Source organism: Schistocerca cancellata, chromosome 4, assembly GCF_023864275.1.
Source record: "Schistocerca cancellata isolate TAMUIC-IGC-003103 chromosome 4, iqSchCanc2.1, whole genome shotgun sequence".
Lineage (NCBI taxonomy): Eukaryota > Metazoa > Arthropoda > Insecta > Orthoptera > Acrididae > Schistocerca > Schistocerca cancellata.
Window position 1 is genome coordinate 342,444,142 of NC_064629.1, and position 26,239 is coordinate 342,470,380.

At 43.8% G+C, this 26,239-nt stretch overlaps 1 protein-coding gene across 3 annotated transcripts in view; it reads right to left on the reverse strand.

Moving 5' to 3' along the window:
• LOC126184827 (uncharacterized) overlaps positions 1–15,001 on the reverse strand; it is a 262,318-nt gene extending 247,317 nt beyond the window's left edge. For 2 of the 3 annotated variants that reach the window (XM_049927411.1, XM_049927413.1), the window contains exon 1: positions 14,875–15,001. The gene's annotated coding sequence lies outside the window, so the exon portion shown is untranslated. Of the gene's footprint in view, positions 1–14,870 lie in introns of all 3 variants that reach the window. The other variant, XM_049927412.1, reaches the window with a different exon arrangement.
• Between the last annotated feature and the right edge of the window lie 11,238 nt (positions 15,002–26,239).

Genomic DNA, 26,239 nt, shown 5'->3' on the forward strand with positions numbered 1-26,239 from the left:
AGTGCTCAGAACCATTTGATGAAGGAATTAGATTAGGAGTGAGACATTAAAAGCAGACGACTTTTGGTATTTTGGACATCAAAATAACTGATGATGGTCTGACTAGAGAGGATATACAGTGAGGTGAGAAAAGACATGGGATACCTCGTAGTATCGTGTCGGACCTCCTTTTGACCGGAGTAGTACGGCAACCCGACGTGACATGGACTCAACAAGTCGTTGGAAGCCCCTGTAGAAATACGGAGCCATGCTGCCTCTATAGCCGTCCATAGCTGCATAAGTGTAGCCGGTGCAGGATTTCGTGCACGAACTGACCTGTCGATTATGTCCCATAAATGTTCGATGGGATTCCCGTTGGGCGATCTGGGTGGCTAAATCATTCGTTCGAACTGTCCAGCATGTTCTTCAAAGCAAACGATAACAATTGTGGCCTGGTGACATGGTTACCAAGTAGCCGAACATACCAATTTCCATTCAATGATCGGTTCAGTTGGACCAGAGGACTCACCCCATTCCATGTAAACCCAGCCTACACCATTACAGAGCCCCCACCAGCCAGCTTGCACAGTACCTTGTTTACAACTCGGGTCCATGGCTTCGCGGGATCTGCGCCACATTCGAACGCTACCATCAGGTCTTACCAACTGAAATTAGGACTCATCTGACCTGGTCACGGTTTTCCAGTCATCTAGGGCCAACCGATATGATCACGAGCCCAGGAGAGGCGCTGGAGGAGATGGCGTGCTGTTAGCAAAGGCACTCGCAACGATCGTGTGCTGTCATAGCCCGCTAACGCCAAATTTCGCCGCACTGTGCTAACGGATATGCTCGTCGCACGTCCCACATTGATTCCTGCGGTTATTTCACGCAGTGCTACTTGTGTGTCAGCACTGACAATTGTACGCAAACGCTGCCGCTCTCGGTCGTCGAGTGAAAGCAGTCAACCACTGCGTTGTGATGATGATGATGATGTTTGATTTGTGGGGCGCTCAACTGCGTGGTTATCAGCGCCCGTACAATTACCCAATCTTTGCTCAGTCCAATTGCGCCACTGTCCTGGATGATGATGAAATGATGAGGACAACACAAACACCCAGTCATCTCGAGGCAGGTGAAAATCCTTGACCCCGCCGGGAATCGAACCCGGGACCCCGTGCTCGGGAAGCGAGAACGCCACCGCGAGACCACGAGCGGCGGACACTGCGTTGTCCTCAGTGAGAGGTATGCCTGAACTTTGGTATTCTCGGCACATTCTTGACACCGTGGATCTAGGAATATTGAATTCCCTAACGATTTCCGATATGGAATGTGCCATGCGTCTAACTCCAACTACCATTCCGCGTTCAAAGGCTGTCATTTCCCGTCGTGCGGCAATAATCATCTCGGAAACCTTCTCACGTCAATCTTGAGGGCAGGTAACAGCTCCGACAATGAACTGCCCTTTTATACTTCGTGTACGCGATACTATCGCCATCTATATATGTGCATATAGCTAGCCCATGACTTTTGTCACCTCAGTGCAAAATGCAGACTGGCAGTAGTTAGGGAAGTATTTCTATAAAGACGAATTTGTTAACGTCGAATATACATTTATGTGTTAGGAAGACCTTTCATAAAATGTTTGCTTGGAGCGTAGCGTAGAACAGATGTGAAACGTGTTCGATAAGCAGTTGAGACAAGAAGAGAATAGAATATTTTGAAATGAGTGCTAGAGAAGAATGCTGGACATTAGAAGCTTAGATAGAATAAGTAATGAGGAAGTCCTGGATCGAACAAGGGACAAAAAAATATATGTCTCTATTTGACTAATAGAAGAGATCGTTTGACAGAACACACCCTAAGGCATCAAGGAATAGTTAATTTCGTAATGGAGAGAAATGTATAGGAAAATCTAGGCACGGATACAGAAGCAGGTTAAGATGGACGCGGATTGCAGTACTTACTCAGAGATGAAGAGGCTTGTGTAGGATAGACTAGCGTGGAGAGCTCCATCAACCCAATGTTTGTATTGAAGACAACAACAACATTGTCGTCTTTGTCCTTCTATCTACATCTACACCAATATTCCGCAAGCCAACTGATGGGGCGTGGTAAAAATTTGTGGTAAGTTCCTATGGGACCAAACTGCTGAGGTCATCGGTCCCTACGCTTAAACACTACTTAATCTAACTTAAACAAACTTACGCTAAGGACAACACACACACACACCCATGTCCGAGAGAGGACCGAAACCTCCGACAGGGGGAGCCGCGCAGACCGTGGCAAGGCATCAGACCGCGCTACTGGGGTGCGGTGGACGGTACTTCCGGGTACCACTAAATGATTTCCCCACTCCATGTTCCGCACGCGAATGGCGCGTGGGAAGAATGATTGTTGGTAAACCTCTTTATTAGCTCTAATTTCTTGAATTTTTTCATCGTGGTCACTTGGCGAGATGTATGTGACAGGAAGTAATATGTTGTCCAACTCTTCCCAGAAAGTACCCCTCTCGAATTTTCAATAGTAAACCTCTCCGTGATGCACAAGGGCTTCTCTTGTAGCGTCTGCCACTTGAGTTTGCTGGCCATCTCTGTAACGCACTCGCGCCGACTAAACAATCCTGTGACGAAAAGCGCCGCTCTTCGTTGGATCCTCTCTATCTCTTATCAGTCCTACCTGTTAAGGGTCCCAGATTGATGAACAATACTCTAGAATCTGTCGAACGAGCGCCTTGTAGGCCACTTCTTTCGTGGATCAGTTTCATTTCCTTAAGATTCTTTCTATGAATCTCAATCTGGCGTCTGCTTTCCCTATTTTTTTATGTGGCCATTCCATTTAAGGTCGCTCTCGATATTTACTCCTAGGTATTTTGCGATATATATACTGTTCCGGCAATTTGTCATCGATAGTGTAGTTGTACAGTAGTATGTTTCTTTTTCTATGTATATAGAGATTCTTCATTTTTCTTTTCCTATGCAGGCAAATGCCTAGATTGGTCGGGCTATCAACAGTAGCAGAGTTGACAACCCTCCGATGTACGGGAAAGAGGTCAGTAACGGCCAAACAACCCACAGGCGTGAAAGCGGTCGTGCAATCGGGAGCCAGATACTTGTCTCAAGCAGCGTCAATTCCTCATAAGTCGGCTGTAATACTTCTTGCCACGAAGTGGCTTCAACCACGAAGGTAACCATAAAATCGTTTTATATAAAGACGAATGATTTCCTCATCATCCACAAGCTAAACGCTAGATAAAGGCCTCTTGCATACTTCTGCAGGCATTACGGTCTTGAGCCACACGCATCCATGTTGCTATTACTTGTTATCTAAAGTCATATACCAATATCCTTTAGGTCGCCGTCTCGGCTTTCTCTTGTGTAAAAATCGATAATAGACATAAATGAGACATTGTTGCCCAAGTGAAAAAACCAAGGGCAGACTGTAAAACCATACAGCGAAAGCTTCAGGTGCAGCTGACAAGGAAGCAGTAGCCTCCGCTTGCTGTGTGGAAAATTCCTTGAAAGCTCCACTGCGAGCCATCACCCCTGCTGCAGCTCGTGGACCTGCTACTGTGCCAATCACTTAGATGCCGATTCTGACTTCCTCCGATAACGGCTTGCTTCCACATTGTCTCCTTAATCTCCCGTTCTGTTTTTCCGTTGCGGTGGTTTCCGGTCTTGCAATACAACGTCCTCTGCGATCGCGACAGAAAACACGAGTTTCGCTGTCGCAAACCCCGCTCTCGAAACAAACCAAATACAAGATTTTTTGCGCCAAATGGTGTAACCTTCTATTAAAAACGATTTCTTTAGGAAGTATTATAATCTTGTCGATGTTATAACGAACAGAGAATTTGATTGGTTCTATGAAACGTGGATGAAGAAATTGATAGTAGCCTCGCTTAAGGAACCGTCCCGGCATTCTCTACAGAGCTTCAGAAAAACCATGAATGTTAATATGATAATGTGGTTTCAGAATGCTCGAGATGAATTGCCGGAGGAATTAATTAGTTTATGCATCATGTAACCAATGTGTCACAAAGCGGTTAACAGCAATACTTGTTTCCTTTTCATCTTGTCTTTCTAACGATATGATTCATACTTTATTTCAATTTATTCGCAACAGTAGAGCAGTGCTCAAACCTCTCAACGGCAGGGACAATTGTTCGTCCTTTCTTAGCTCACTTGCGGACTCTGCAAAAACAGTATAGTACAGAGCGAAGCAAAGCTTTCATTGTCTCTTCGACGGTACGGAAGCACAAAATAAATCGTGCAGCAACTCAGCTCGGCCAGTCTGAAAACACGTTAAGCTTATAACCTGATGGAGTAGAGTCTTAGGCTTTTAGATTGTCGGTTATTTTGATAAAGTATTCCTGAGAAGGACAGTTCATTCTTTTCATTCTTCGAAACCACAGCAGCGACCTTTCCAGATTTGTCAAAGCGCTATCTCAGTAATGTTCCTGCTGTCGAAAGGCCACTGAAAGCTTTGTTTGCTGTCGACGTTCCTGTCTGCCACTGTCCGGAAGTGTGGCCCATGCCTGAAAAAAGATGAACAGCTGTCCACGGCACCGAGAGGTTTGAACACATCTCCACAACCTCGAATGAACTGAAATAAAGCATGGATTATGTCTCTAAGCAGAAAAGATAGACGTGGTGGAAACCTTTGTGACTGATGATAATCTTCCACACGGAATGATACGAGGAAAAACTAAACTAGTGGTGAGATGCGATAAATGCCTCAGTGTCTAAAGAGGATAAAGTGGGGTAGTGAACGGAAACATGCGGAAATTTATGTTTGTGTAAGGCTAACAGATATCTTTGAATAAGGTAACGGTATGTACTTCCAGAATGAACATTCATATAATTTAACTTCGCAGTAGCGTGGCTAATGAATGGATAAGTATTCCCGGCCTTTCTTTTGTGGAAGAACTTGCCATTTAGGCATTCATTATTAAGTTCGCTTTGGGAACCTTACCAGGCAGGACTAATATACTGAGGGAAAATCGCAACATTAAAACACAACTAACGTGGAAATGAAATTTCGGGAATACATTTGTCTAGGTAACATATCTAAGTGATTAACAGAGCAAGGTCACAGATTAACGTAAGCGCGAGATAAGGCATAGCAAATGTGAAATGCTGGGACGTTAATAACCGGTCTAACCGCCAAAATGTTGAAAGCAAAAGTGCATGAATTCTGTTGTACAGGTGTCTGATGACAGTTTGTAGGATGGAGTTCCATGCCTATTGCACTTGGTCGGGCAATACAGAGACGCTTAATGCTGGTTGTTGATGACACTAGAGTTGGCGTCCGATGACGACCCGTATGTGCTCGACTGGATACCGATATGCTGTTCCTGATCTATATAAATGACCTGGGTGACAATCTGAGCAGTTCTCTTAGGTTGTTCACAGATGATGCTGTAATTTACCGTCTAGTAAGGTCATCCGAAGACCAGTATCAGTTGCAAAGCGATTTAGAAAAGATTGATGTATGGTGTGGCAAGTGGCAGTTGACGCTAAATAACGAAAAGTGTGAGGTGATCCACATGAGTTCCAAAAGAAATCCGTTGGAATTCCATTACTCGATAAATAGTACAATTCTCAAGGCTGTCAATTCAACTAAGTACCTGGGTGTTAAAATTACGAACAACTTCAGTTGGAAAGACCACATAGATAATATTGTGGGGAAGGCGAGCCAAAGGTTGCGTTTCATTGGCAGGGCACTTAGACGATGCAACAAGTCCACTAAAGAGACAGCTTACACTACACTCGTTCGTCCTCTGTTAGAATATTGCTGCGCGGTGTGGGATCCTTACCAGGTGGTATTGACGGAGGACATCGAAAGGGTGCAAAAAGGGCAGCTCGTTTTGTATTATCACGTAATAGGGGAGAGAGTGTTGCAGATATGATACGCGAGTTGGGATGGAAGTCATTTAAGCAAAGACGTTTTTCGTCGCGGCGAGATCTATTTACGAATATTCAGTCACCAACTTTCTTTTCGAATGCGAAAATATTTTGTTGAGCCCAACCTACACAGGTAGGAATGATCATCAAAATAAAACGAGAGAAATCAGAGCTCGAACAGAAAGGTTTCGGTGTTCGTTTTTCCCGCGCGCTGTTCGGGAGTGGAATGGTAGAGAGATAGTATGATTGTGGTTCGATGAACCCTCTGCCAAGCACTTAAATGTGAATTGCAGAGTAATGATGTAGATGTAGAGGTAACAGGCCAAAGCAATATGTCGACACTCCGTGAGTTATAACAGCGGTATGTGGGCGAGCGTTATCCTGTTGTAAAACACCCACTGAAATGCTGTTTATGAATAGCAGCACAACAGGTCGAATCACCAGACTGACGAACAAATTTCCAATCAGGGTGCGTGGGATAACCGCGAAAACGCCCCTGCTCTCATACGAAATCGCACCCCCAGACAATAATACCAGATATACGTCCAGTGGGTGTAGTGCGCAGACAGGTTGGTTGCAGACGCTGAACTGACCTGCTTCTAACCAACACACGGTCATCACTGGCACCGAGGCAGAACCAGCTTTCATCAGTAAAAACAACAGACCTCCACCCTGCCCCCCAATGAGCTCTCGCTTGACACCGCTGAAGTCGCAAATGGCAGTGTTTTGGGATCAGTAGAATGCACGCTACAGGGGATCTGGCTCGGAGCTGTCCTTGAAATAACAGTTCTTTGTGTCACTGTAATGTAGAGCTGCTGCCGAAATTGCTGCCGGCCCCTCCCGCCGTAGGTTCGAGTCCTCCCTCGGGCATGTGTGTGTGTGTGTGTGTGTGTGTGTGTGTGTGTGTGTGTGTGTTTGTGTGTGTGTGGTGTTCTTAGCATAGGCTAGTTTAAGTAGTGTGGAAGTCTAGGGACCGATGATCTAAGCAGTTTGGTCCCTTAGGAATTCACACACATTTGAACATCAAATGGCTGCTGCAGATGAAGTACGATGCGCCAGAGTCATACGCAGATCACGATGGTCTTCCATCTCTTTAGTGCCACGTGACCGTCCGGGGCCCGCTCTTCTTGTGACCGCACATTCTAGTGCCCACTGCTGCCAGCAACCATCGGCAGTGGCTACATTTCTGCCGAGTCTTTCTGCAGTACCGTAGAAGGAACATCCAACTTCTCATAGCCCTATTACACGACCTCGTTCAAACTAAGTGAGGTGTTGATAATGGCATCTTTGTTGACTTAAAGGCATTCTCAACTGACATCAACTCACAACTGTTACAGTGTGTATCTAAAGCAAACCTGCTTTGCATCGTCACAGTGGCGCTACTAGCGGCACTCTAATGCAGATAGCGCGGAGATTGAATGAACATCATCTTTCAGGCGTAGAAACACGCCTACCAACCTTCGTTTATGTCTCTCAACTCCATCTTGGTATTGCGATTTTTTTCCCTCAATGTAGAGGATCTGGAGAAGATCCAACGTAGAGCACTGCGCTTCGTCACGATAACGTTACAGGGATGCTCAATGTACTGCAGTAGCAGAGACTACAAGAGAGGTGTTGAGCACAACGGAGAGGTTTATTACTTAAATTCCGAAAGAGTACGTTGCGACAAGAGTCGGACAACACATTACTTCCCCCATATAGGCCTCGGGGAATGACCACGAAGAGAAAATGCGAGAAATTAGAGCTAATACAAAGGTTTATCGATAATCATCCTTCCCACGCGCCATTCGCGAATGGAACAAGGATGTGGGGTATCCGTTAGTGGTACCAGAAGTACCCTCCGCCATACATCGTCAGGTTTCTTGCGGAGTATTGATGTGGATACAGATGTTGATGTAGAAGTTGTCTGTTTACTTCTTCGAGTACGGACCATTACTTTTGTGTCATTTGCAGTCTTAAGAAATGCATTATTATTTAGCGTTTTGCGAGAGATCCTGAAGTAGGATTTTGCTACAGTGGTTACTGGATGTTTTGGGCATCAACATTTGGTAGGCAAGAGTATTTCTTGTAATCTGTCTTGGTGCAGTTTTACATTGTGTTCCTCAGTTATTTTTCAGCAGAAACTTACTAATATCCTTACTATTCCGTGGATAGTTTTTGGCATCTTCGACCATTAGCTAACAATATATTTTGTAAGCCATGCCAGACGTGTATTAAAGCTGAAATACATATTCTTTACCGAAATTAATAATTTCTGTCTCCTATTCGTAGGGTGAAACGACTGCCTGTTTATCTATTTTGCTTCAATTATATTTTCAGCTTTTTTGTGCTGTATATCCTGACGACCAGGACTGCTACAACTGAGTAATGATCGAACATATCTGTCAGCTGTCTGAATGAGAACATTCTGAAATATGTCACGTCCATTCGTCGGGAATAAATATCATAATGTATTTAAGTATTTAGCAGGTTTAGCAACAACCTATTCCATATAATTTTCAGATTAATATTTTATAACGGTCACGAAAGATGTTTTGTCTCGCTCATCACTCAGAAATTGTATTTTTCGCAGTTTCTGACGGCTGTTATAAATTTCTTGCAGATAATGGTCCATGACAAGGAAAAAACAATGTGATGATAATCTGCGGTTCAGGTACTACTGCGGCATGTCTGGGTGTCGCAAGATGAACCAAATAGTTTACTGTCTATCTTCTTTATTTTTTAACTTTGTGCTTTCGGTTAACACTTAGGTTTGTTCTAAGGCTCTCACCACCGTCAGACTAGACTTTTGGACAACTTTTAGTGGAGGGCGTTACGTTAGTCAGTGCTTCAAACTCTTTAATTGTTTTTTAAGCTCTTCTGTGGGTGATCACCAGTACTCTGAGATTCCGATCTGTCGAGAGCATTTCTCAGAGCCTGATACCATCGTTTTGGAGCCGCCTTCAGCAACGCTCATCCCAACATTAATAGCTTCGTTGTCCGTCTTTGGAACAAAATACATCACTGATTGAGCGTCTCAGGCATCCGACAGGTTGTTGGGTTTATGGAGGTATGTAACATTAGATGTCTATGCACAGGTCATGTAATTCGTGTAAATAACGGGCCGCTGATTTGCGTATGCGATGAAGGCGCCTGATAGCTACCCAGATCGGTACCATAGGATTTACGTCAGGCGAATTTGGTCGCCGAGACATCAATGTGAGTTTACTATAATGCTCCTCAAACCACTGTAGAACGGTTCTGGCTCTGAGACACGGACAATTATACTGCTGAAAGATGAGATGATCAAATGGCTCTGAGCACTATGGGACTCAACTGCCGTGGTCATAAGTCCCCTATAACTTAGAACTACTTAAACCTAACTAACCTAAGGACAGCATACAACACCCAGCCATCACGAGGCAGAGAAAATCCCTGACGCCGCCGGGAATCGAACCCGGGAACCCGGGCGTGGGAAGCGAGAACGCTACCGCACGACCACGAGATGCGGGCTGAAAGATGAGATCTCCGTCGGGGAAGAAACAATCATAAAGGGATGAAGGTGGTTCGCAGCTATCAGCGTGTCTTCGATTACTACCACAGGTTCCATGCAAGCGCAGGAGAATGTCCCCCATAGCATAATACGCCTCCCACTAGCCTCCGTCCGTGGCGCGTCGCACGTTTCGTACCGGCGTTAACCTCGATGACCATCAACCTAGTGTGCTAAAAATGTGATTCACCCGAAGAGCCGCACGTTTGCACTGACCGACACTCGAACCTCGATGGTCCCGTGTCCACTGCAATCATAATTGACGACGTCATTGGGTCAACATGTGAACACGTAGGCGAGCTCCATGTTCAACAATGTACGACGAACGGTGTGCTTCGAGACACTTGTGGGTGCACCAGCATTGTGCTCTTTCGGCAGAGATGCTGCAGATTACAATCTATACTACTTTACAGAGCAGAAAAGCCTTCGAACCCCACTTTCTGTGAAACCGTGGACGTCCAACCATTTAGCGCCTAGTGGCAGTTGAACTGTCCTACCCGTTTTCGTAGATGCTCGCGACAGTAGCATGTGAACATTCGACCAGTTTCGCCGTTTTCGAGATACTCGTGCGTAGACTCTGCGTAATAATAATCTGCCGTTTGTCAAACCCGCTTATCTGTATGGATTTCCCCATTTGCAGCCCACATCTTCGCTACGATGATTCATTGTCCTTGTCTGCGCCGCTTACATACTTTTGTTACCGTGTCACGAGCCCGCAGTGCCATGAGGGGCCTCCATCGTCGCAGTGGGCAGTGGGCATAATATTCTGCCTTATCAGTGTATGTATTAATGTTTGAGCATACCCCTGAGATGATTAAAACAATAAATGATCATTACCACATCCGATGTGGACTGTGTAGCTTCCTAATACGAATGCTATCCATAGCCACTTTTGTTGGTGCGGTCATCTCAGTCGCTGGTGGATTTCGTTCATCCGTAGGAGCAGCGGTACAAGTACGAAATGGTGTAGCACAATGGCGAGTGTGAGTGAAGGGAAGCGAATTATGCCAGGTTAACTGCGTCAATGTCGAAAAATAAGACAGTCGTTATTCTGGGAGGGACGTAAATACTTTAAATGCGTCATCCATCCATTCGCCCTGACGATGTGCAGTTCGTTAGCAGTGGCAATTAATTTAAACAGAGGAGATGTACGACCATTGCCAGCACAGCCACGCGAAGTCATTAAGAAAAAAAGCTTCGGCATATTTTGGTATAATATGAATCAGATAAAATGATTTCTTTAAATGTCCAGATTAATGGCTATGCGATACAATATAATCATCTGTAGCGAGTATTTTCTTTTTCCTCTTGATCGAGGATAAATCTGTTTTGACTTACACAGGTTGAACAAGAACTTCACCGGCAAACTTTCAGAGATTGTTCAGGGATAACTTCTGAGTGTTTAGGTGTAAGGCGCCCACGGTCTGTGGCGGCTCGTTACAGAGTTACTGTATTTCGTTTAATTTATTGTCTCAGTTAGCTTTGTACTTTCACTGCAGTGAAAGTAGTAGATAACAGTGTAAATGTCGACGACTTTGTTTCCATTCGTTCATGTTACCTGCCATTGTCCACAGTTATGCCATCCTTACACTCGGTGTTAAGTCTGTCCCCGGTAGCTGAGTGTTCTGCGCGACAGAATGTCAATCCTAAGCGCCCGGGTCGGAGATTTTCTCCGCTCAGGGACTGAGTGTTGTGTAGTCCTAATCATCATCATTTCATCCCCATAGACGCGCAAATCGCCGAAGTGGCATCAAATCGAAAGTCTGGCACCCGGCAAACGGTCTACCCGACGGGAGGCCATAGTCACACGACTCGATGTAAAGAAGCACAATGACAACAGTGGAATAGTCGCGGTGGTCAATGACATCAATGGATTTCACCTTCTGTAGACACGTGAAGAACCAAGATTACGAGACTCTGGTCGAAACTCGCACGGACCTGGACGCTAGGATTATCGCAGCAGCGGAAGTACTACGCGAATTTCCTGGAATTCTGGAGTTTGTAACATAGCCGACGGTGCGTCGCTGTACACACTGCAGTGGTCGTGGTGGTCTAAATTTTGAACAATAGTTGTACACAAACAGTTTCACATTCCTTACGTGCTGTACTGCACACTGACTCAAGAAACTTTAACACCCTTTGATGAAAGTTTGTGTGTTCAGTCTGAGGGATGTTGCACTACTCTGTACTGCGTGTTGGACGTTTTGATTATTGCATACTACACGCGTCTTCACTGTTGTGAAGGTATTTTGAAAGAAAAATGGGTGACTGAGGTAACAAACAAAATAAATCATAATTACACTCTAAGACAAAAAAGACTACTCACCACGAAGGAATTATCCGAACTGGACGGAAATCGGTAGAAACGATGACATGTACAGACAAACAAATGTCTATAATTTCAGAAAAATGGGATGATTTATTCAAGAGAAAGAACTTAACAAATTGAGCAAGTCAATAACACGTTGGTCCACATTTGGCCCTCCAGAAAGCAGTTATTCGGCTTGGCATTGATTGATAGAGTTGTTGGAGGTCCACCTGAAGGATATCGAGCCAAATTCTGTTCAACTGGCGCGTTAGATCGTCAAAATTCCTAGATTACTCGAGAGCCCTGCCCGTTATGCTCAAAACGTTCTCAGTTGGGTAGAGATTCGGTGATCTTGCTGGCCAAGGTAGGGTTAGGCAAGCACGAAAACAAACAGTATAACTCTCGCCGTGTGCGGGCGGGAATTGCCTTGCTGAAATGCAAGCCCAGAATGGCCTGCATGAAGGGCAGCGAAGCGGTGGTAGAACATTGTCGATGTAGGGCTGTGCTGTAAGGGTGCCGCGGGGGTGACAACCAAAGGGGCCAGCTATGAAAAGGAATGCCACCCCAAGACCATCACTCCTGCTTGTCGGACTGTATAGCGGGCGACAGCCAGCTTAGTATCCCCCACTGTCCGGGACATCTTCATACACGTCATCAGCGCTCAATTGGAAGCGAAACTCATCACCGAGGACAGTTCTACACCAGTCACTCAGATTCCAGGCCGAAGACGTGTCTGGAGACGTCCCAGACAGTAGTGATATACCAATCTTACTGTCGCCCGCCATACGCCCGACAATCAGGGGTGATGGTCTGAGGTACGGTTTATTTTCATAGCAGGACCCCTTCGTCATCCGCGGCACCCTTGCAGTACAGCGGTACGTCGACGATATTCTAGACCCCGTATTGTTGCCCTTCATGGCACGCCATCCTGGACTTACATTTCAGCAAGATAATGCCCGCCTGCACATGGCGAGGGTTTATACTGCCTGTCTTCGTGTTTGCAAAACGCTACCCTGGCCAGCAAGGCCACCGGATCTCTTCCCCACTGAAAACGTTTGGAGCATTATGGGCATGGCCCTTCACCCAGTTCGTGATTTCGACGATCTAACTTACCAGTTGAACATAATTTGGCTCGATATACGTCAGGTGGACGTCTAGTAACTCAACCAATGAATGCCAATCTGAATCACTGATTTCATGAGGACCACAGATGGACAAACTTGTTATTGACTTGCTTAGTTTGTGAAGCTCTTTCTGTTGAATAAGTTATCCAGTTTTTCTGAAATTGTAATCCTTTGTTTGCCTGTAAATGTACATCACATCTACCGATTTCCAGCAAGTTCGGATAATTTCTTCGTGTTGTTTCCCCCCCCCCCCCCTCGTCCCCCCTGAAGTGTTCAGCATTACTCTGAGACGAGCCGCAGGAAACCGCGGGTCCCTTCTACTAAAATACTCAGGAGAAATTCCTGAACAAACTCTGACAGTTTGTCGATGGAGCTCTGATTCACCCCGTTAGGAACCTATTTCGTGGGAGTCAAAAGTTATGAGAAGTCATCCAAGACTTAACTGTAGCTGCATCAAAACGACCTTCAGTCTGAAGATCACAGTAGTAATACATTTGTTGGTTTCAGATCTTGATATCACATCCTGGTAAAACTAACTGATAGATGATGTCCATTCGTCTATAATCATGAAACCATAGATAAAATTACAGCAGATGCTATTGGACTACCTGAAACTGAAAATTTTGTCAGTCAATCCATTTCATGGACGTTAACCACTGTATACCAGAACATCTCACCAGAAGAATTAATTGTAGCTCCGCCACGCAACCACTTGGTACAACTGAATATGGCTACTTTTAAGTGGACAATTTTAGGTACTTTGTTGTAATCCTTGTAAAATCGAAATTACAGTCAGATGGTCATGACAAAACCTAGTCACTGTGAACGAAAATATGACTTCATTTTTTTCTAAATTACTCTTATTTATACAGCCCGTCATTTCAGAAGGTACTTATCACTGGCAAATCTGGTAAGGTTTCGGAGCTTTGTCTTTGAAAGATTTACTGGTGTATTAATAAGGGTTTAAGGAGTATCGTGCGAGACAGCTTAATGACTGTATTAGTTATGCTATCGAGATCAGTTGCTTGGCAATAAAATCGGAACACTGCGTATTTTCTGTTATTCAAGAACTAATTAATGTAACTAGTTTACTCCTTTTCAAATGCGTGCTATATTAGAAATTCGAGGGCTGACCGTCTATGAAACGAGGCTACATGTTACAGACAGTGCATGTAAGCTCACCTCCTCTCACATGAATCGGGAACAATTCCAAGTGCTACATCCAAGTTCCTGTATCAATAGTAGTCTACATGTTAAGGCACACTGTAGTGCTGCGGAAATTAGGAATCCCTCAGAGAATTTGACATATATTCTACGTATACTAATAACAAGAGGAAATTTTAATCGTGAAACAGACAGACAGCGAGCGATTGGTGAACAGACAGCATAACCCATTGTTTACATTCGATACAGAGGAGACAGTGAGCCGAATCCGGTAGCAAATGACTGAAAGTACACAATTTTTAAGTCACCATTCTTAATCTTTTTGAATGCATAACTTTTCAAAATGAATATTTTTGCACCTACATAATGGATCATAATTATATACGCAATAACTTCAAGAATATGAACAAGTTTAGATGTCGTTACATTCGAATAAACGCTAATATGACGTTACCTTTTTTCCCCCTAAGGAAATTACGTGAATTCACTGAAGGAAAATAAGTACTAAGTGGGTTCAGCGACTTTTATAATTATACATTGTGATATTAAGCATATTTGACAGCTAATTCACACAGTTCTATCAGAAGAAATTGCATATATTTTTACGGTGACAAAGTTCGCACCTTAAACTATTGCACACAGCTACTTTTCTTTATAAAACAAACGATCATTACTCACCAATTATCTGTTTGTTTGTAAAGAAAGACAAGCGAATGCCTGAATTAAAAATAATGGGAAATATCTTTCAAGTAAGTTATTGATTTTGTCAATAACTAGTAACAAAATACGCAGAAATGAGACATTCTATCCATTGATGAATCGCAACAATAACAAATATTTCGTCAACGAAATTGTGCTCTTACCTACCTGTCAAAGGATCTGAAACCTCGGCGTAACTAGGAAAGCAGGGAGTGCCTCAGATTGATCCGGTAACCCGACTGCAGCTGAGACGAAGAGCCAACTGTCAGATGCGTTAAAAGGCGCGCGCATGTAGCTACACACGTAGTTTATATGGCGGCCCGTAGATGACGTCCATGTACACGTGATGCGACGCAGCTCTACTTGCTGCCGTCACCGCTAGATTGCGTGTACACCACGTTCCGCTTCTCAACGGCAGATGGCAACTGCGTGCAAGCATGGGCGTTATTGCGTGACGGAGGCACTAGTTTGAATCGAGTCGTCTTGCGTGAAGTCAGTACTGTGTGTTAGCTACGACACAGTTTATATCAAGATATCTATTTCTTCTGGAAGTAATAGAAAACAAATATTTTTAACCATTAATTAAGATAAAATTTTTGTGTAATAATTCGTTCAAGTAGTACAGGATTATTGTCTCTCTTATATCTTTTTATGTGTTACTGGCATTGTGTGAAATCTCGGTATTCTCTAGAATGCCTGATAGCTTTAGGCAAACTATGAAATATATTTTTTTTCTGAAAATGTTACACACTTTTCCTAGGAATTCTATACAATTCCTAGGCATATACAGAATGACCAGTACCATTTACGGGAAGTATTAAAACGACACAAAACGAGAAGCCTTGATTAATTATTGCACGCATTTGAAACTAAAAGAACAAAACTACGAAATAAAGCATAGGATACTCACTTTTCTTCTTCACAAAAAACACTTTACGTTCTGGAAATTTGATCTTGCACATACATTTCACGACTTAAAAACGAATGTCGACAGAATACTGGTACCGGTAAAACACAAAGCAGAACAGGCGTGACCCACTTGTTGCATCACGGAAGCTAGAGTGACAATTTGAATTTGCACTTAATTTTCTGTTTGACACAAAGGCACCTCATATTTTGGCATTTCGTGTTGCACGTACACCTGATGAATCCTTGGCTGCTTCGTGTGGACTGAGAAGAAAATGCAGATCGGGGACGTATCTCTTGATGAGGAATGTCTTTAGTTCTCATTAAGTTCTTTCGACATACGGCGAATTCTGATCTTGCGTTGAGCTGCTTGAAGATTCCTTCTGTAGTTTCAAGTCGGTAAAAGCCATCTTCCCTCACGTTCAGGACAACAGCTAACAGACTGTGTGAGTCCTTAGTCGACATCGGGAGTAGGAACTCGCACAGTGGTACCGAAAGGCACAGGATGAATTTTCATTTTTTTGGCTTGAATCTCAAAGTGCAATTTCGATTCAATTTTTCTTTGGATAGCTTTCTCAATACTAAAGCAAACACTGCACAAAATGCTAACCCCACAACCTTCTACTTCGTCGCCGTCATTGTCGTTAGGACAATGTCCACAGATTGCATGGTGTTTCAGCCACACTTTTGAAATGTATGAACACCGCTGGTTTCTTTTAAGCAGACGCAGCAGATATCAGAGAAAGAAGGATTTTCAGTAACCACAGAAATCGAAAGCTCTTCGATAAGCATGGCTTCATTGATTGTTTTGGTTTCCTCCCTCAGGGACTGCATTCGTATCTGTCTTCTGTCGGGAGCTGTGGATCCTGCATTGATACATTGCGTCTTTCTTTTTGCTATTGTGTTGTTCGTACGCTCTCTATTATTTTTTTCAGCTCTTTCTCAGTCTCTGCGTCTTGCAAAACGTCGTCAGCCAGGGACGACGTCGAGAGAGCTACTCTGGCTTTGCAAACGGAAAGAGCTTCGTATGGCACCTGTTAATCCCAGTACGAAAAGCTCTGTTTTTCGTAAGTTGAGCGAACCGCAGGCCGCCACTCCAGCGGCTAGTTTTTTCATCTTACATCCAAGCACACAGCATATTTTCAGTGTCCTGATTTGCCTTTTCTACGCTCCCTTGACTTTGTGAGTGGCGCGGCTTACCATGGGCGATCTTCAAGGTGGGCCAATGCACCTTCAGACTGCTTACCACATTGTTTGCAAATTCCCTGCCGTTATCGGACTATAGAATCGCTGAAGCTCCAAGTAACGTAAATATGTCGATGAGGTTGTAGGTTACTTCTTCCTCTCTCTTTGATTTCAGAGCTACAAACTTAGTGAGATTATCTTGATAGAGCATTATAAACTTGAACTTTCTATCAGGATGGGACTTTAAATCGATGAGATCGACCTGACAAAGGGAATTGAATTCCGAAAAATACTGTTGGCTTTACCACAAAACCTTTTTGAACACCTTTTTGCTGCTTCTGGCAAGACTCACAAAGGTGAATGTACAGCTCAATATCATGACGGGTAATATCCTTATACCTGAGTGAAAGTTATTTCAGCATCCTGTCCCGCCCTTCATGACCGATAGCCAAATGGACCTTATGGAGTATGTCAAAGAACTCGGTGCTGCGACATAAACATAGCACTGGTACCATCTTTAACAGGATAGGTCAACTTAGTCTTATTCTTGACCATCATTACGATAGTGTTTCAGCAGTCAATATTCATGATCGTCTTAGCTTTTTTCACATCGTTGACAAACTTTTGGTACCTGGTTTCGGTTAGGAAAGCACAGTTTTTAGTGGCACTGGCTCTTACTTGAGGTAATTCATCCCAGAACCGTCGTTTCATGTCAGCATGTAGTCATTCCTGTCTTAGCACTACACTCCCTTCCAACATGGTGATAAAAGAACAACGACAAAGGATGACGGGAGAGCGTTTGTGGAACTTCAGCCGGATGCGATACATTGTGAACTATTATGGTGATATCCTTGGCGTGACAGTTTACCGTTGTACAACAATACGCTGTCTTCGCAACCATTAAACAAATATCTAAACGCCACGGCAAACAGTAGTGGCGGGCAAAAATGGGGGGATTAGGCGTGTTATATATTTTACCAGCAGACAATCCGGGAAAGTATACAATGCCTAGGCGATGCATAAAATATCAAACGTTTCATACTTTGACATTCGATTTTAGACATTCTATACATTATCTAGGCATTCTATACATTATCCTATATGAACAAGTTTAGATGTCGTTACATTCGAATAAACGCTAATATGACGTTACCTTTTTTCCCCCTAAGGAAATTACGTGAATTCACTGAAGGAAAATAAGTACTAAGTATTTAACACAATGCCAGTAACATATTCATAGATACAGAGATATATTGGGCAAGTCAGATCATACAATGTAATGGGTACAAGTTTCCTGAAGATCTTACGAATTCCTTTTTCGAATAGCGAATAGTGAAAATCAAACAATGCTATAATTTTGACCAAATACCTGAGCTGAACATCATAATATATTAATAATTTTTGCACAACCATATTTTTGTCAAGTGCGTAGGGTTGCGTATGTCACCACTTTGCAGCTTGTACACATAGGAAAAAAATTACTTTTGCTGATACTAAAACAAGAAAATTTACAATATATGAATTATCAGGAGTGTATGTGGATATTATCTATAAAACTTTGTTTTGTATTAAATAGGAAAGATTCTTTAAGCTGCATAGTACTTGCTTTCTGTGAACTGAAGAATATAACTAGAACAAAGCCTTGTAAAGGAAAATAATGTAGGGAGCCTATGATGTAGGCTACTAGTACTACTACAACAACAGTTATTACTACTAACAGTAGCAAATGATGTTACCGTTATTTTAAAGATCAGGTTAGCGTCCAGGAAGTTGCAGGTAGGTTGAAGGAAAATAAAGACGCTTAAAGGTGAGCAATGCCCATTACTCCTGAGATTACAACCGTTAAGTAAAAGATCGACATTATTTAAACGGCACACCATTTCATTATAGAAGCTTACAATACGCTACCAGTGTCCACTAACAGTCAGTTAAAAAAAAAAAAAAAAAAAAAAAAAAAAAAAAAAAAAAAAAAAAAAAAAAAAAAAAAAAAAAAAAAAAAAACTCTACGTTCATTTCACCAAAAAACCTCTGTCGGGGAGTATGCCTACTGATGTGTAGTAGAAGTGTGTGAGAACGACTAAAAGTCAAAGAAAGGAAACTTCTAAGACGAATATTGCACTACATTTGAGAAAGAATGGAAGGAAAGGGATTAATGTCATTGGAGACGGCTGAGAGCATGTCCTTTTCAAAGGAGCGACACCTGCAGTCATCTTTCTCGTTTTAGGAAAATCGCGGGAAACCTACACGTGGATGACGGAGAATGTAACACAGTTCCTCTCAAAAGCAAGTCTTTCAATAATCGTACGGGCGCTGAAATGTTAGGTATTGATATAAGTGACCGCGAAACAGAAAATCAAAATGTAATCGCTTAATAGTGAAAGGCATCTGGACCGCATGAAACACATTTGAGATTTTACAGAGAATATGCGGAAGACCTTGCTCCCGATCTAGCTGCAATTTTAAATAAAACATTGAAGGGTACCGACGGACTGGATAGAAGGCACTAGTCATTCCTGTGTTCAAAAAGGATAATCGAACTAATTTATATAATTATAGGCCTAGTTGCTGATGTTAGTTTGTTGTAGAATTATCGAACAGGTTCTATGCTCACTCATTATGACGGTTCTGCAGAACGAAATTCTCCTCTATAAAAACCGACATGATTCCATACGAAGCACGGTAAGGAGAGTTCCGGGTCACTCTGGATTGTTGCCAGATCACACCTTCCACCTCACCCCCCTAAGATGTCATTGATTAAGTCATCATATGCTGTTGGCAGGTTTCCCACTCTCCTCCCCTCTGACACAGGCTAATTGCCTTATGTAAAAATTGGCAGGAAATTCAAAATATGTCAGGAAATTCAAAATATAGTAGGAAATTCTAAATAGCCAGTGTTTCCCTCACACCAACGATGTCACTGTGAAGTAGGGTGCTTATCATAAGTATAAGTTGGTGGGATATTAAAAAAATCGAAGATGGTGCATTGTTCTGTTGGTGTGAAATTCAAGGACACTCTGTATGAAATTAGAATTAAACATGAGGATTCAAGCTGGGTACCTTAGCATACTGGGCCAGCATGTATGATGTCACAAACCCAAAATAGCGATTCAAGATGTCGAACCTTGGGACACTGGAGTGGCCTACATGATGTCAGAACCGAAGATGACGGTCCCTCGGTTATGGCCAGCCTGCATGATTGGCAGATCACTTATCCTAAGCATAAAATGGTGGAAAATTCAGAAGACGTTGGTTTTCCCCATTCCCATGATGATACAGTTGACATGCTTTAAATTTAAGCCCACTTGTGCTATGATTAAACAGTCCCCTACCCAGCCTTCTGATGCCACAGTTTATACAATTGTCATCCAAAGTTTGGAATCCAAGAACTAACTTGTCCTAAGATTAAAACTGTATAGGTCACTAGCAGGATACCATTGGGAAAGGAAAGGAACAGCAATTTCTTCATTATTTAAACAAACACCATCCCAGGGAGCACTACCTCCACCTCCCATATGTACCTGGGTCTAGCATCGCACCAAGTGCAGGCAACTCACCCATGCTGCTGCCACATCATTGGCTGGAGTTATCCTGCTACCACCACTGCCACAGCTACTAATCATCAGTCACCAATCCAGTTACCAGCCACCTTGTCACACTGGAGAGAACTGCACGGAGATACCACACAATGCACACTGCTGATTCGAGTGCTTAACGTGAAGTTCAAAACAGTAATTCTGTTTCCCACATTAGTATACTATTTGTGGAGGCACTGCAGTCACATTCCACATGACCTGGGTTAAAATGGTGAGGGCGAAATTTGAAATGAAAGTAGTACATTTATGTTCTATCCCATACTGAAAATGGCAGGAAATTCAAAATTCATCTATTTAAAATGATCTATAATCCACACAGGAATTCCGCAGGAAAATTAAAAAATCGTGGGATGCACATTCGTCCTCCCAAGAGAAGACATATACGGTGGCTCAGAAGCCGAAAAAAAGACTGTTCTGTGTTTGAAAATTCACCACGAAAAATTAATGTGTGGTATAGGGTGGTAACTTGTCAATAAACAGCTCCACAGATGCATCCAAACATGTGAATATTATATACATCGCAGACGTACAGGGATTGGCCAAAAATATGGAAACACTGTGAGAAAGTCATGCTTGAACATAAATACAGCTGCTAGCTAAGCCTACTGGCTGTGACGTTGTATTTGACCACAAATAGCATCTGTACAATGTCCTCAATATGCTGCAAGTGTCAGTCGTGTTCAAAATAGTGTTCTATGTAGTTGTGAGTGCCTTATGTTGGAGTTAAGTGAATTCGAACGTGGGCAAATTGTTGGTACTCGTATGGTGGGTGCTTCTGTAACTAAGGTAGTCGAAGTGTTTGGTGTTTCAAGAGGAACCGTACTGAAGATTTATACTGAATCTACGGAAAGCGGAAAAATATCATCTGCTAAGTCACAATTCGGACGAAAGTGTGTGTTGAGTTATAGTGATAGACGGTCATTGAAGAGGATTGTGGCGACAATAAGAAGACGATAGCTGCAAAAGACACTGCAGAACTGAATGTTGTACTCACGAACACCTTTAACACCAAAACAATACTAATGGAGATCAATGGGAGGGGAACTGCATGGCGAACTGAAATTCCAAAATCACTTATCTGTGATGGAAATAACCATAATAGGGAAACGTGGTGCTGAAGCCATAAAACTGGACTAAGGAACAAAGGAAGAAAGGCATTTAGTTGGATGACTCTTGTCGCACACTGTTTCCAACTTTTGGCCGAATTTATCTCTCAAGAGTGAAACATGGCGGTGGTTCAGTGATGATTTGGGCAGCCATATTGTGGTATTCCATACACCACAAGGGAACTCTGCAAGGTCACACTAGTGTCAAGGATGATGTGACAATTTTGGCTAATAAGTTGCATTCCATGGTACAGTGTTCGTTCCCCAATGGCGATGCTGCGTTCCAAGACGACAAGACCCATATTCATACAGCCTGCACCGTCCGGGACTGGTTTTGTGAGCACAAGGATGAATTTTCGCATCTCCCCTGGCCGTTACAGTCACCAGATCTCAGTGTTATAGAGCCTTTGTGGTCTTGTCAGGAGAGGAACATGATTGATCGCTATCCACGTTCATCATTTTTATCTGAAACTGTCACTGTTTTGCGGGAAGAGTGGTATAAGATACCCCTGGAATCCATATGGGACCTGTTTTTATCCATTCCAAGGCGACTGGAAGCTGTTTTGAACACCAATGGTTCTCTTACACCACCTTAAACTTGGTTATATGTTCTTTTTTTCTTTATTGGATTTCAATTCACCCCCCCCTCCCCCCCCCAGGGGAGGGGGCGTGCTGGCAGCAGTGTAATATGCTGCTCTACAGCCTACAGAAAAGTTTAAAAACACAATGAGAATATAAACAAACAAGAAAAAGGCGATAAAACAGTAAAACTGTAAAATGGCAGAAAGTTGTGGAATTTAAAATATAAAACCATTGCAGTGATGGTGCGGATGAAGAAATAGAAGAAGTAGACAGGCACAATAAATCTGGTTTCTGTTCACACGAGATAAAGAACACAGCTAGCGACAGTATGGTGGCTGTTCGCAACACTAACAGGGGATGCACAACACTGAACACTCACTTATAACAGCACTATACAGGTGACACGGCGGCAGATGGGGGGGGGGGGAGGACTGGTACCTATGGGGGGTAAAAAGGGGGGAGGAGAGGAAAAGAAAAAAAAGGGGGAGCCGATGGAGGGAGGGGACATAGAAAAGGGGGGGCTGGGCGGATGTGAGAAGGAGTGGGAAAGGCAGTGGAGGGGAGAGCAAAAAGGACTCAGGGGAGAGAAGGGAGGCAGAGAGAGGGTAGGCAGGGAAAACACAGGATGGAAGGGGGGAGGAAGAGGGTGCCCGGGGAAAGGACAGAGGAAAGGAGGGGGAGCTGAGGATCAGAGTTGATAGGAGGGATAAATGGAGGGAGAGAGGACACGTCCGGGAGGGGGAGTCGACAGAAGCCACCTTGGGGAAAGGAGATGAAGGATGTAGAGGTGAAGGGTAGGGGGGACATAACAGTGAAGGCGCGGCAGAGGGCGGGGGTTGGAGAGGAGAGGAGCGACCAGGGGACGAGGTTGGTTATATGTTTGGTATTTCCATATTTTTGTCCATCTTCTGTATCATAGACATTGAGAACGGAACAACTTTTTACAAACTTTTTTTTGTCTGTTAGGCTCATCGAGCTCGAGGCGCAGGCGTCGGCTCGTAGTGGCGTTGGGGCAACTGTGGTGAGACCTATGCCTACTTCGGTGGCCTTGGAATCACATGGAACCCCTGATGTCGCTGCGTCTTCCGGCAGTGAGCATCTTACCGGTCAGCCATCACTCCAGGGTGAATGGCGGACAGTGGTGGGCTCGCGCGTGCCTGGCCGAAAGGCGAAGGTGGGATCTGGCCGCGTGGCAGCTGCCTTACCCCTTTCCAACAGGTACGGGGTGCTTCCTAGTGGTGATGACATCGTTTCCGAGCCACCACAGGATGCCTCGCCTGTTGGGCCAGTGGCCGATTCTCCGGCAAGGTCCCGACAGTCACAGAGGGCGGGCCTATTAGTTATAGGGAGCTCCAACGTTAGGCGGGTTATGGAGCCCCTCAGGAAAATAGCGGGTAGGTCGGGGAAGAATGCCAGTGTGCACTCGGTGTGCCTGCCGGGGGGTCTCGTCCGTAATGTGGAGGAGGCCCTTCCGGCAGCTATTGAACGCACTGGGTGTGACCGGCTGCAGATAGTAGCACATGTCGGAACAAATGACGCCTGCCGCTTGGGTTCTGAGGCCATCCTTGGTTCCTTCCGGCGGCTGGCTGATTTGGTGAAGACAACCAGCATCGCACGCAGAGTGCAAGCTGAGCTTAATATCTGCAGCATAGTGCCCAGAGTCGATCGCGGTCCTCTGGTTTGGAGCCGTGTGGAGGGTCTAAACCAGAGGCTCAGACGACTCTGCGACTATAATGGTTGCAAATTCATCGACCTCCGTTATTGGGTGGAGAACTGTAGGGCCCCCCTAGACAGGTCAGGCGTGCACTACACACCGGAAGCAGCTACTAGGGTAGCAGAGTACGTGTGGCGTGCACACGGGGGTTTTTTAGGTTAGAGGGACCCCCCCTTGGGCGAAACGATAAAATACCTGACGGCTTACCATAGAGGACATTATCATCGTTGATAAAGAACGTCCGTCCTCAGAGACCAAAAACAGGAAAAGTTAACATAATATTGGTAAACTGCAGGAGTATCCAGGGCAAGGTTCCTGAATTAGTATCTCTTATTGAAGGAAATAGTGCGCATATAGTATTAGGAACGGAAAGTTGGTTAAAACCGGAAGTGAACAGTAACGAAATCCTAGACACAGAATGGAATATATACCGCAAGGATAGGATAAACGCCAATGGTGGAGGAGTATTTATAGCAGTAAAGAATTCAATAATATCCAGTGAAGTTATTAGCGAATGCGAATGTGAAATAATCTGAGTTAAGCTAAGTATCAAAGGTGGGTCAGATATGATAGTCGGATGCTTCTATAGACCACCTGCATCAGCAACCGTAGTAGTTGAGCGCCTCAGAGAGAACCTGCAGAACGTCGTGAAGAAGTTTCGTGATCATACTATTGTAATAGGGGGAGACTTCAATCTACCAGGTATAGAATGGGACAGTCACACAATCAGAACTGGAGCCAGGGACAGAGACTCTTGTGACATTATCCTGACTGCCTTGTCCGAGAATTACTTCGAGCAGATAGTTAGAGAACCAACTCGTGAAGCTAACGTTTTAGACCTCATAGCAACAAATAGACCGGAACTTTTCGACTCCGTGAATGTAGAAGAGGGTATCAGTGATCATAAGTCAGTGGTTGCATCAATGACTACAAGTGTAATAAGAAATGCCAAGAAAGGAAGGAAAATATATTTGCTTAACAAGAGTGATAGGGCACAAATCGCAGAATATCTGAGTGACCACCATCAAACGTTCATTTCTGAGGAAGAGGATGTGGAACAAAAATGGAAAAAATTCAGAAACATCGTCCAGTACGCCTTAGATAAGTTCGTACCGACTAAGGTCCAAAGCGAGGGGAAAGATCCACCGTGGTATAACAATCATGTACGAAAGGTACTACGGAAACAAAGAAAGCTTCATCATAGGTTTAAGAGTAGTCGAATCATAGCTGATAAGGAAAAGCTGAACGAAGCGAAAAAGAGCGTAAAGAGAGCAATGAGAGAAGCATTCAACGAATTCGAACATAAAACATTGGCAAACAATCTAAACAAGAACCCTAAAAAGTTTTGGTCATATGTAAAATCGGTAAGCGGATCTAAATCCCCTATTCAGTCACTCGTTGACCACGATGGCACCGAAACAGAGGACGACCGAAGAAAGGCAGAAATACTGAATTCAGTGTTCCGAAACTGTTTCACTGCGGAAAATCGTAACACGGTCCCTGACTTCAGCCGTCGCACGGACGCCAAAATGGAAAATATTGAAATAAACGATATCGGAATTGAAAAACAACTGCTATCACTTAGTAGCGGAAAAGCATCCGGACCAGACGAGATACCCTTAAGATTCTACAGTGATTATGCTAAAGAACTTGCCCCCTTTCTATCAGCAATTTATCGTAGATCGCTGGAAGAACGTAAAGTACCTAGCGACTGGAAGAAAGCGCAGGTCGTTCCCATTTTCAAGAAGGGTCATAAATCAGATGCGAATAATTATAGGCCTATTTCGCTTACGTCAATCTGTTGTAGAATAATGGAACATGTTTTGTGTTCTCGTATTATGACGTTCTTAGATAATACGAATCTCCTTCATCATAACCAACATGGATTCCGCAAACAGAGATCATGTGAAACTCAGCTCGCCCTATTTGCCCAAGAAATTCACAGTGCCGTAGACACTGGCGAGCAGATTGATGCCGTATTCCTGGACTTCAGGAAGGCATTTGATACGGTTCCGCACTTACGTTTAGTGAAAAAAATACGAGCTTACGGAATATCGGACCAGGTTTGTGATTGGATTCAGGATTTCCTAGAAGAAAGAACACAACATGTCATTCTTAACGGTTCAAAATCTGCAGATGTAGAGGTAATTTCGGGAGTACCGCAAGGAAGCGTGATAGGACCTTTATTGTTTACAATATACATAAATGACTTAGTTGACAACATCGGTAGCTCCGTGAGGCTATTTGCAGATGACACGGTTGTCTACAAGAAAGTAGCAACATCAGAAGACTCGTACGTACTCCAGGAAGACCTGCAGAGGATTAATGCATGGTGCGACAGCTGGCAGCTTTCCCTAAACGTAGATAAATGTAATATAATGCGCATACATAGTGGCAGAAATCCATTCCAGTACGATTATGCCATAGGTGGTAAATCATTGGAAGCG